This window comes from Pleurodeles waltl, chromosome 5, assembly GCF_031143425.1.
Source record: "Pleurodeles waltl isolate 20211129_DDA chromosome 5, aPleWal1.hap1.20221129, whole genome shotgun sequence".
Classification (NCBI taxonomy): domain Eukaryota; kingdom Metazoa; phylum Chordata; class Amphibia; order Caudata; family Salamandridae; genus Pleurodeles; species Pleurodeles waltl.
This window is the reverse complement of record NC_090444.1, coordinates 1,585,958,743-1,585,971,351: the sequence shown is the minus strand read 5'-3', so window position 1 is coordinate 1,585,971,351 and position 12,609 is coordinate 1,585,958,743. Positions and strand designations below refer to the sequence as shown.

At 47.4% G+C, this 12,609-nt stretch overlaps 1 protein-coding gene across 6 annotated transcripts in view; it reads left to right on the top strand.

Annotated features, from left to right (window-relative positions):
- KIDINS220 (kinase D interacting substrate 220) overlaps positions 1 to 12,609 on the top strand; it is a 987,486-nt gene that overhangs the window by 535,849 nt on the left and 439,028 nt on the right. The window lies entirely within an intron of this gene.

The following is a 12,609-nucleotide window of genomic DNA, read 5'->3' as shown; positions in this document are numbered from 1 at the left end:
GTCCTGACTAGGGGGGTGACTCCTCCTTGTTTTCCTCATTATCTCCTCCAGCCTTGCCACCAAAAGTGGGGGGAGTGGCCGGAGGGGCGGGCATCTCCACTAGCTGGGATGCCCTGTGGCGCTGTATCAAAGGGGGTGAGCCTTGGAGCTTCACCGCCAGGTGTTACAGTTCCTGCAGGGGGAGGTGAGAAGCACCTCCACCCAGTACAGGCTTTGTTCCTGGCCACAGAGTGACAAAGGCACTCTCCCCATGTGGCCAGCAACATGTCTGGTGTGTGGCAGGCTAGCAAAAACTAGTCAGCCCACACTGGAAGTCGGGTATGTTTTCAGGGGGCATCTCTAAGATGCCCTCTGGGTGTATTTTACAATAAAGTGGACACTGGCATCAGTGTGCATTTATTGTGCTGAGAAGTTTGATACCAAACTTCTCAGTTTTCAGTGTAGCCATTACAGTGCTGTGGAGTTTGTGTTTGACAGACTCCCAGACCATATACTCATATGGCTACCCTCCACTTACAATGTCTAAGGTTTTGCTTAGACACTGTAGGGGCATAGTGCTCATGCACATATGCCCTCACCTGTGGTATAGTGCACCCTGCCTTAGGGATGTAAGGCCTGCTAGAGGGGTGACTTACCTATGCCACAGACAGTGTGAGGTTGTCATGGCACTCTGATGGGAGTGCCATGTCGACTTAGTCACCTTCTCCCCACCAGCACACACAAGCTGGCAAGCAGTGTGTATGTGCTGAGTGAGGGGTCCCCAGGGTGGCATAAGACATGCTGCAGCCCTTAGAGACCTTCCTTGGCATCAGGGCCCTTGGTACCAGGGGTACCAGTTGCAAGGGACTTGCCAGGGTTGTGCCAATTGTGGAGACAAAGGTACAGTTTAGGGAAAGAACACTGGTGCTGGGGCCTGGTTAGCAGGGTCCCAGCACACTTTCAAATCATAACTTGGCATCAGCAAAGGCAACAAGTCAGGAGGTAACCATGCTAAGGAGGCATTTCCTTACAATAACTCTACCCTAGATGCCTTTCCCATTCCAGAGTTCGGTCTCCTCGACACTCCCCATAACCAGATTAATCTTCCTCTCATCTAGAGTTGGTGGACATCACTGAAAATCTGGAGCTGGACCCTCTTCCGATGCCAGTTTCTGCACCAATGCTGGGACTCCTTTTGCCATAGGAGGAGTGCCTGGTTCTTACCCTGTGCAGAAAACTTGCTTTTATGGAAACAATGATGCCGCTGTTATGCAGTGCATCGGTTCTGTGTGAGGTTCCTTTGAGCCTCATAGATCCAATGGTACTTTCAGTTAGGATTTCACCTGCTCGTACTTTCCCAATAGCCTGTTGACCTCAGACATTTGCCTCCGGGTACTACCGGAGCCCTGCTGGGACCACACTGGCACCCAAGGCTCCATTGATACGGACATCTGAGCCAGATCCACTTTATGAATCTATGCTTCATTCTAAGGCCATTGCAATGTGTTCAATCACAAAGGCCAGGCACAGAAATAATAAACAGCCCAAACCCTTTTCCATATAAATAGTTATCCAATGTTGTGTCTTTCATATAGTCACATGCTTGAATAATTCCCTATCATTTGGCTGGGAATTCATGGTAATCCTAAATAGCATCAACAATGTTAAAATGGCAGTGGGCCTGACAACAATGTTTGTTTAGTAGCAGATCTGCCTCATTTAAAGCAACCAGAACTTTAGCCATTGAGTTGGAAGTGCAAGCTCTCCTACTCCCCCTAGACGCCATCATAGCTTAGGTTTCGACATCATGTGTTATATAGTCCCCAGACAGAGATCTACTTTAACCTTTCACTGACCTTAAAACTTTTACTTCTTGGCCTACCCTCGGATTGAAAAGCCCTCTCTTCAGCTACCACAGTAGTGCAAGTTGTTTTTAGGGGAACATGGCATGTCCCTGGGCCATAGAGACCCTTCTCCTTTATTCTTGCATTTGTCGCCAAGTGTCATCATGGCTGACAGAGAGAAGAAATCTCTCTTAAAATCCTTATCCACCTATGTACAGAAAAATATTTGCACTGCTGATCCTCATTTCCACTATATTTTCTGTCATTACCCCACTCACAAGGCTTCTCACTGAGAGATATGTTACACATTTCCAACAAAAAGTCAAAGGGACAGACAGAGGGGGTTGGCTTTATATTTACTGGATAAAGAAAAACTCCCTCCTCCTAAGGGGCTTGCCATCTCCTCTGCGGAAAATTCAGTGACCTAACAATTCCACTAAATTCACCTAACATTTCCACAAAGGCAGCACAAAATAGATGTTCAATTTCCTGAATTGGATTGATTTGTTAAAGCACTTGCAGCCACCTCTTCACATAACGAATTTGGGGTTCACTCAAGAAAACACTCCATGAGAGAAAAGACTCTATGGAAAATAATCTGTGCATAAATCACATTCTTATGATAAGCAGTCTTCATCCAAGAAGAAAAGAGAAGTCTCACAGTTGATGATGAACAAGTTACTTACCTTCGGTAATGCCTTATCTGGTAGAGACGATATCTATTTGAATATTCCTCATCTTTGAATTTCCTCCAGCTGTCAGACTGGTTCTGGACAATTTTGTGAGCAGTACCCTCATCCTCCGTCAGGTGGTGGCGATTGGCTCCGCATCCGTTGTCGATATCGTCCGCACTGGATATGATGTTGTGGTTCCTAGATAGGCGCCACCCCGGTGTGCTGAAATTACTTTCTTTTCACAACTTTCCACAGCAGAAGTGCAGAGCCATAAAGAAAGTGACTGCTGGTTTGCCAAAACTAAGGACCTGAAAAGGGAGTCCCTGCCCCTACAAATCAGAGCATGAAGGATGGGGTGGGCCAGTAAGGAATCTGCAACTAGATATTGTCGCTACCAGATTTGCGGAGTTGCAGATTCTTTACCTTTGAATAGATACCCAAGCAATGCCATTCCCTGTGGTGGGTCTGCGGACTAAGATCATAATAGAAAGTCCTGCAGGACCAAACGGGAAAAGTGCCTGTCCCTACGGACCTGACTGTCCAAACAGTAGTATTTGGTAAGCATGTGCAGAGATGCCCATGTTGCCGCCTAACAGATGTCAAGGACTAGAACTCTGCATGCTAACACTTGGTCACAGCTTTAGATCTAGTAGAATGAGCACGTAAACCCCTAGGAGATTGCTTCTTAGCCAGTGTATAGCACATTTTGATGCAGAGTACGACCCATCTGGAGATGGCTCTGCCCTGCACTGCCCGACCTTTCTTCACACCCACTTAACCTACAAATAGTTGATCATCCATCCAGAACGATCAAGGTAGAACGCCAAAGTTCCTTTTGGGTCCAGGGGATGGAATCTCTCCTCTCTCTTAGAAGGTTGCGGCGCCTTGTTAAAAAAAAAAAAAAAAGGTAATGAATCTGAAAAGGCATAACCACTTTTGGCAGAAAGGAAGTCCCAGCACAAAGCACCACTTAGATGGAAATGAAGGGCAGCTTAGCTGAAAATGCCTGCAGCTCACTCACCCTGTGATCAGATTTAATGGCCACAAGGGAGGCTATCTTTTAAGTGAGAGGACAATTGTGTAGAGACTTGAAAGAAGTGCACATCAGAAATGTCAAAACCAAATTCAAATCCCATTGAGGAATAATGAAGGGGTCAGAGGGAACATATGAGTAAGGCCTTTATGGAACCTATTTACAATTGGAGACTTAAATAAGGAAGGTTAATCAGGACACCGCAAGAAAGTAGAAATGGCAGACAGATAACCTTTGAGAGTGTCCATAGCAGAGCCATGCTGGGCCAAAGAAAAGATAAACAGAGAGAGGGGCAGAAAGGGGGGGATCAACAGGCTTGTCTATACACCATGCCACAAATTTCTTCTAACGACAGTCATATATTGTCTTGGTGGAGGGACACCTAGCTGTCAATAATACATTACAGACTTCAGGAGGAAGCCGCTGAATATCCATGCCAGAAGGCGGAGATTAGGCAGGTTTGGGTGCAGAACCCTCCCCTGTTGCTGCACCAGAAGATCCTCCAGAAGGGGCAGTCTGATCGGAGGATCGATGGACATGCTCAGCAGCTCAGGATACCATACTCTTTGCGACCAGTATGGAGCCTCAGGGATTAATTGGGCCTGGTCGTTCTTGATCTTCTTGAGAACTCCAGGCAGACATTGGCATGGGCGTAAAGACGTACAGGAGGCCTGAGATCCACTTGAGACATAAGGCGTCTCTGAGCAATTGCCACCTTGAAAACTCCAACCTGCAAAACTGCTGACATTGCACATTCTCTGTGGAGGCAAACAGATTTCACCATGGCTCTCCACCCTGATGAAAGAGCCTTTGTGCCACCTCCGGATTGAGATGCCATTCGTGGTCTCCTAGGCATTTTCGGCTGAGTTTGCCTGCTTTGGTGTTTGGAGATCTCCCCAGATGTTGATACACCAGGGGTATGACCTGCTGTTTCAGCCACACCAGAGGCACAGATCCTCTTGACAAAGAGTCCACATCCCCACCCCTCCCAGCTTGTTGCAGTACCACATGGCAGTGGTGTTGTCCGTCGGCACCATCTTTCCCTTGATAGAACGAAGAAATGCTTTTGTTGCAAGCTTGATCACACAGATTTCCAACAGGTTGATGTGGAGTCTGGATTCTGCCGGAAACCAGATGCCTCTGATCCTCCACCTCTCCCAGATGTCCGCCCCATCCCGGGAGTGATGCATCTGTCACTACTGTCAGAGCTGGTTGGGGAAGGGAGAGGGATCTGCCTCTGACAAACCTTGATTTGTCAACCACCAATGCAGATCTTTTGCAGTTCCCTTCGAGATCTGGACCTTCTTGGAGAGATTCCCTTGATGCTGCGCCTACTAGAACCTCAGGTCCCACTGTAGAGCCCGCTTATGCATTCTGGCATATGTCACCAGCAGGAAGCCATGAGGCCCAGCAGCCTCAGAGTCATTCTCACCGAAATGCAGTATAGAGGTTAAAACATAGGTACCTTTGCCTGAATATTATTCACTTGCTGCTCAGGAGGATAAGCCCGAAACTGCGCAGTGTCCGGAACAGCTCTGATTAAACGGAGCTTCTGAGAGGGAGTCACTTATGACTTTGGCACATTTATAGTGAACCCCACTGAATGCAGGAGGTCTGCTGTTGTCTGGAGGTGGGAGACGATAGCCTGGCACGAGCCCGCCATCAGCAACCAGTCAGCAAGATAGAGGAAGACTGAAACCCCTAATCTGCGCAGGTGCACTGCAACCACCGCCATCACCTTGGTCTTTGGGCAGGCAAGACAGGAAAATGGAAATAAGCATCCTCAAAGTCCAAAGCTACCATCCAGTCTCCTGGGTCCAGGGCAGATAAAACCTGAGCTGCAGTGAGTATCTTGAATTTCTCCTTTTTGAGGGACCAAGGGTTTAGGAATGGGCAGAGTTGACTCATCATTTCTGGGAACAAGAAAGTAGTGGGAATAGCAACCACGACCTACTTCTGGCGCAGGAACCCTCTCTATGGCTCCCTTGGCAGAGAGAACTGTAACTTCCTCGCAGATCAGGGACAAATGATCCTCCGTCATCCAATCGTAGGATGGTGTCATGGATGGAGGGGTAGTCTTGAAGGGGAGGGAGTAGCTGTAGGAGGCTGACTCAGTTTATGGTGTACACCTATAGTGTTGTACCCAATACTGAGAACAGGCAACCCTTAGTGATAGTGAATAGGTGTCCATATAACAAAAGCTCTCTGGGGGTATCTGAGGCAAGCAGCTAATGCTTATCCAGGAGGCATGTAAAGCACTTGCGATACCAGAGTAGTCAGACGGTAACTCACTCACAAGAAAGAACCACACAAGTGTGACAAAAATAAAGGATACTTTATTACAGCACTACTACTAGACTAGTATTGGTATAGCTCCCTTTGGAGACATCTACACACAGTATGTACTCTGAAAAACCATCAGAAATAACATAACAATACACAGGGCCCTATGGGAGGGTCAAACCATATACAAAAAAAGTGAAATGTGAAATAATGACCCCAACCAAGGTAAGGTTGGTAGTTAGCCAGAGGCTGGGGACAGATAGAAACACAAGAGGTAAGTACAGTAAGTGTCCCCAACAATCAGGTGCAAGGTAGTTACCCACCCAGTTGTTCCATGGACTATCACATAGAGTAATGGTTAAAGTTCACAGGATTCAGGACCCTTCCCAGTGGACCCTGAGGAAACCAGCAGACAAAAGGTTGTAGGAGAGTGTCCCTACCCTAGGATACCCAGAAAACAAAAGTACCTTCACCAGGGACCCGGATGCAGAGGGGAGAAGGGATGCTTTCTGAAGTCAGTGGAAGCCTTGGATTGTCCAGCTGCTGTCACAAACCGTGGACCAAGCCACCCCACACCAGCCTTTAGACACGTAATACACAGGGGGAGGTGGTCACACCTCTCCCTTGCAGGAAATCCTTTGTTCGATGGCATCTGTCGCTGTAGATACGCATGTTCTGCAATAGCTCGCCATCTGGTGTTGGGCCGGAGTGTTACAAGTTGTTTTTCTTCGAAGAAGTCTTTCGAGTCACGGGACCGAGTGACTCCTCCTTTTGTCTCCATTGCGCATGGGCGTCGACTCCATCTTCGATTGTTTTTTTTCCGCCATCGGGTTCGGACGTGTTCCTGTCGCTCCGAGTTTCGGAACAGAAAAAATAGTTAATTTCGGAAGATTTTCGTCGGTATTGTTGCGTTCGGGATCGGCGTACTTAGATTCAACACCGCATCGAAGATCGAAGAGCTCCGGTGCCCTTCGGGGTAGTTTTTCGATCCTCCGTCGGGGCCTGGTCGGCCCGACCGCGTGCTGAGGAACGCCGATGGAACGGACCCCGTTCCGTTTCTGCCCCAAATGCCACAATAAATACCCCTACACAGACCAACACTTGGTCTGCAACCTGTGCCTGTCACCTGAGCACAGCGAAGACACCTGCGAGGCCTGTCGTGCGTTCCGGTCCCGAAAAACACTCCGAGACCGTCGAGCCAGAAGACTTCAAATGGCGTCCGCACCGACAGCCCGACGGGAGTTCGAGGAACAGGAAGAGGAAGGTACCTTCTCGATCCAAGACTCAGACTCCGAAGGATTCGACGATACACAAACCGTGAGTAAGACGTCGAAAACCACACAAAGAAACATTTACAAGGCCCAGGGGACGCCACTGCCACCAGGCCATGGCTCAACCCATAAAATCGGTGACCGACCGTCGGCACCGAAAAAGGCCCAAACAGTGCCGAGATCGTCCGACTCCGGTCGAGACACCGGCACGCAGCCTTCTCGGGACCGAGAAAGTGCTGGAGACAAGCCTCGACACCGAGATGCCGGTGTGGACACGGCTCGACGCCGAGACAGCGGCACCGAAACAGATCGACGCCGAGAGGTTTCGGCCCCGAAAAGGAAAAAAGTCACCTCGGAGCCGAAAAAACACGCAGACAAAGTTTCGATGCCGAAACAAACTGCAAGCGACCCAGCTTCAGGCTCTTATACAGAAGAGCACTCGCTAACCTCCCAAATGCAGAAGCATAGGTTTGAGGAAGAGCTACAAGCAACTGATGCGGACCATACGCAAAAGCGTATCTTCATTCAGCAGGGGACAGGAAAAATAAGCACCCTTCCCCCCATTAGGAGAAAGAGAAGGTTGGAGTTCCAGACGGAACAAGCACCACAACCAAAAGTGGTGAAAAGAGTTACACCACCACCCTCTCCTCCGCCCGTGATTAACGTTTCACCAGCACAAACGCCATCACACTCCCCAGCTCACACCACCATGAGCCAGGGTGACCAAGACCAGGACGCATGGGACCTATACGACGCCCCAGTGTCAGATAACAGCCCAGAGGCATACCCTACAAAACCATCTCCACCAGAAGACAGCACCGCGTACTCTCAGGTGGTGGCTAGAGCAGCACAATTTCACAACGTAAGCCTCCACTCAGAACAGGTCGAGGATGATTTCTTGTTCAACACACTCTCCTCCACCCACAGCTCCTACCAAAGCCTGCCTATGCTCCCTGGTATGCTCCGGCACGCAAAAGACATATTTAAGGACCCGGTCAAAAGTAGGGCAATCACACCAAGGGTGGAAAAAAAGTATAAGCCGCCTCCTACGGACCCGGCTTTCATCACAACACAGCTGCCACCAGACTCTGTTGTTGTAGGAGCAGCTAGGAAAAGGGCCAACTCTCACACATCTGGAGATGCACCACCCCCAGATAAAGAAAGCCGCAAGTTTGATGCAGCTGGTAAGAGAGTCGCAGCACAAGCTGCAAACCAGTGGCGCATCGCGAACTCCCAGGCACTACTTGCGCGCTATGACAGAGCCCACTGGGACGAGATGCAACATCTCATTGAACATCTGCCCAAAGACTTCCAAAATAGGGCAAAACAAGTGGTTGAGGAGGGACAGGCCATCTCCAACAACCAGATCCGCTCCTCCATGGACGCTGCAGATACAGCTGCACGGACAATTAATACATCTGTAACTATCAGAAGGCATGCATGGCTCCGAACGTCTGGATTTAAACCAGAGATTCAACAAGCAGTTCTCAATATGCCTTTTAATGAAAAAGAACTGTTCGGTCCAGAAGTGGACACAGCGATTGAGAAACTCAAAAAAGATACGGACACTGCCAAAGCCATGGGCGCACTCTACTCCCCGCAGAGCAGAGGGAATTACAGCTCATTCCGTAAAACGCCCTTTCGAGGGGGGTTTCGGGGTCAAAGCACACAAGCCAGCACCTCACAAGCCACACCGTCCAGTTACCAAGGACAGTATAGAGGAGGTTTTCGGGGACAATATAGAGGAGGGCAATTCCCTAGAAATAGAGGAAGATTCCAAAGCCCCAAAACCCCTACTACTAAACAGTGACTCACATGTCACTCACCCCCTCCACACAACACCAGTGGGGGGACGAATAGGTCATTATTACAGAGCATGGGAGAAAATCACTACAGACACTTGGGTTCTAGCAATTATCCAACATGGTTACTGCATAGAATTTCTACAGTTCCCTCCAAACATACCACCAAAAGCACAAAATTTAACAACACACCATTCCAATCTCCTAGAGATAGAAGTGCAGGCACTATTGCAAAAGAATGCAATCGAATTAGTGCCAAACACACAAATAAACACAGGAGTTTACTCACTGTACTTTCTGATACCAAAGAAGGACAAAACACTGAGACCAATCCTAGACCTCAGAGTAGTCAACACTTTCATCAAATCAGACCACTTCCACATGGTCACACTACAAGAAGTATTGCCATTGCTAAAGCTGCACGACTACATGGCAACTTTAGACCTCAAGGATGCTTATTTCCATATACCAATACACCCATCGCACAGGAAATACCTAAGGTTTGTATTCAAAGGAATACATTACCAATTCAAGGTACTGCCTTTCGGATTAACAACCGCACCAAGAGTCTTTACCAAATGTCTAGCGGTAGTCGCTGCACACATCAGAAGGCAGCAAATACATGTGTTCCCATATCTAGACGACTGGCTAATCAAGGCCCATTCGTTAATAGAGTGCTCAAATCACACAAATCATATCATACAAACCCTCTTCAAACTAGGGTTCACCGTCAATTTCACAAAATCAAAAATTCTGCCACGCAAGGTACAACAATACCTGGGAGCCATAATAGACACATCAAAAGGAGTAGCCACTCCAAGTCCACAAAGAATTCAAAATTTCAACACCATCATACAACGCATGTATCCAACACAAAAGATACAAGCAAAGATGGTATTACAACTCCTAGGCATGATGTCATCATGCATAGCCATTGTCCCAAATGCAAGACTGCACATGAGGCCCTTACAACAATGCCTAGCATCACAGTGGTCTCAAGCACAGGGTCACCTTCTAGATCTGGTGTTAATAGACCGCCAAACTTACCTCTCGCTTCTGTGGTGGAACAACATAAATTTAAACAAGGGGCGGCCTTTCCAAGACCCAGTGCCACAATACGTAATAACAACAGATGCTTCCATGACAGGGTGGGGAGCACACCTCGATCAACACAGCATACAAGGACAATGGAACGTACATCAAACAAAACTGCATATCAATCACCTAGAACTTCTTGCAGTTTTTCAAGCACTAAAAGCTTTCCAACCAATAATAGTTCACAAATACATTCTCGTCAAAACAGACAACATGACAACAATGTATTATCTAAACAAGCAGGGAGGGACGCACTCCACGCAGTTAAGCCTGTTAGCACAAAAAATTTGGCATTGGGCAATTTACAACCAAATTCGCCTAATTGCACAGTTTATACCAGGGATACAAAATCAACTCGCAGACAATCTCTCTCGAGATCACCAACAGGTCCACGAATGGGAAATTCACCCCCAAATACTGAACACTTATTTCAAACTCTGGGGAACACCTCAGATAGACTTGTTTGCGACAAGGGAAAACGCAAAATGCCAAAACTTCGCATCCAGATACCCACACAAACAATCCCAAGGCAATGCCCTATGGATGAACTGGTCAGGGATATTTGCTTACGCTTTTCCTCCTCTCCCTCTCCTTCCTTACCTGGTAAACAAACTCAGTCAAAGCAAACTCAAACTCATATTGATAGCACCAACTTGGGCAAGGCAACCCTGGTACACAACGCTGCTAGACCTATCAGTGGTACCCTGCATCAAATTGCCCAACAGGCCAGATCTGTTGACACAGCACAACCAAAAGATCAGACACCCAGATCCAGCATCGCTGAATCTAGCAATCTGGCTCCTGAAATCCTAGAATTCGGGCACTTACAACTTACCCAAGAATGTATGGAAGTCATAAAACAAGCAAGAAGGCCATCCACCAGGCACTGCTATGCAAGTAAATGGACGAGGTTTGTTTGCTACTGCCATATTAATCAAATACAACCATTACACACAACTCCAGAACATGTAGTGGGTTACTTGCTTCACTTACAAAAATCTAACCTAGCTTTCTCTTCCATTAAGATTCACCTTGCAGCAATATCTGCATACCTGCAGACTACCTATTCAACTTCCCTATATAAAATACCACTCATTAAAGCATTCATGGAGGGCCTTCGGAGAATTATACCACCAAGAACACTACCTGTTCCTTCATGGAACCTAAATGTTGTCCTAACTAGACTTATGGGTCCACCTTTTGAACCCATGCACTCCTGCGACATACAGTTCCTAACCTGGAAGGTGGCATTTCTCATCGCCATTACTTCCCTGAGAAGAGTAAGCGAGATTCAGGCGTTTACTATACAGGAACCTTTTATACAACTACACAAAAATAAAGTCGTCCTAAGGACCAATCCTAAATTTTTGCCAAAAGTTATTTCACCGTTCCATCTAAATCAAACAGTGGAACTTCCGGTGTTCTTTCCACAGCCAGATACCGTAGCTGAAAGGGCACTACATACATTAGATGTCAAAAGAGCATTAATGTATTACATTGACAGAACAAAGAACATCAGAAAGACTAAACAACTCTTTATTGCATTTCAAAAACCTCATGCAGGAAACCCAATTTCAAAACAAGGTATAGCCAGATGGATAGTTAAATGCATCCAAATCTGCTACCTTAAAGCTAAACGACAGCTGCCCATTACACCAAGGGCACACTCAACCAGAAAGAAAGGTGCTACCATGGCCTTTCTAGGAAACATCCCAATGCAAGAAATATGTAAGGCAGCCACATGGTCTACGCCTCACACATTCACCAAGCACTACTGTGTAGACGTGTTATCCGCACAACAAGCCACAGTAGGTCAAGCTGTATTAAGGACATTATTTCAGACTACTTCCACTCCTACAGGCTGATCCACCGCTTTTGGGGAAATAACTGCTTACTAGTCTATTGCAGAACATGCGTATCTACAGCGACAGATGCCATCGAACTGAAAATGTCACTTACCCAGTGTACATCTGTTCGTGGCATCAGTCGCAGTAGATTCGCATGTGCCCACCCGCCTCCCCGGGAGCCTGTAGCAGTTTGGAAGTTACCTTCAATTATTTATATATGTATCATCTCAACCTTAAATAAGTGCATACTTAGTCACTCCATTGCATGGGCACTATTACTACAATTCAACTCCTACCTCACCCTCTGCGGGGAAAAACAATCGAAGATGGAGTCGACGCCCATGCGCAATGGAGACAAAAGGAGGAGTCACTCGGTCCCGTGACTCGAAAGACTTCTTCGAAGAAAAACAACTTGTAACACTCCGGCCCAACACCAGATGGCGAGCTATTGCAGAACATGCGAATCTACTGCGACTGATGCCACGAACAGATGTACACTGGGTAAGTGACATTTTCATTCTGCTTCTCCGGCCTGAGCCTGCTTACTACAGTAGCCCTTTTAGACTATCTGCAAAACCAATCTGTCTGGCGTGATGGCGAATCCTGGCTCCAACTGGCCCTAGATGGCCGAGAGTCAGACTAGGAACGCTTAGAAGCTGCTGCTGATTGTACAGTATCCCTCAAGCAGCTGTCTGTCAAAGTGCACGTTGACACGTGATCTAGTATCCCTAGAGGAGAGCGAGCCAACTAATTAACTGGGAGAACTGAGCCATGTGTATGG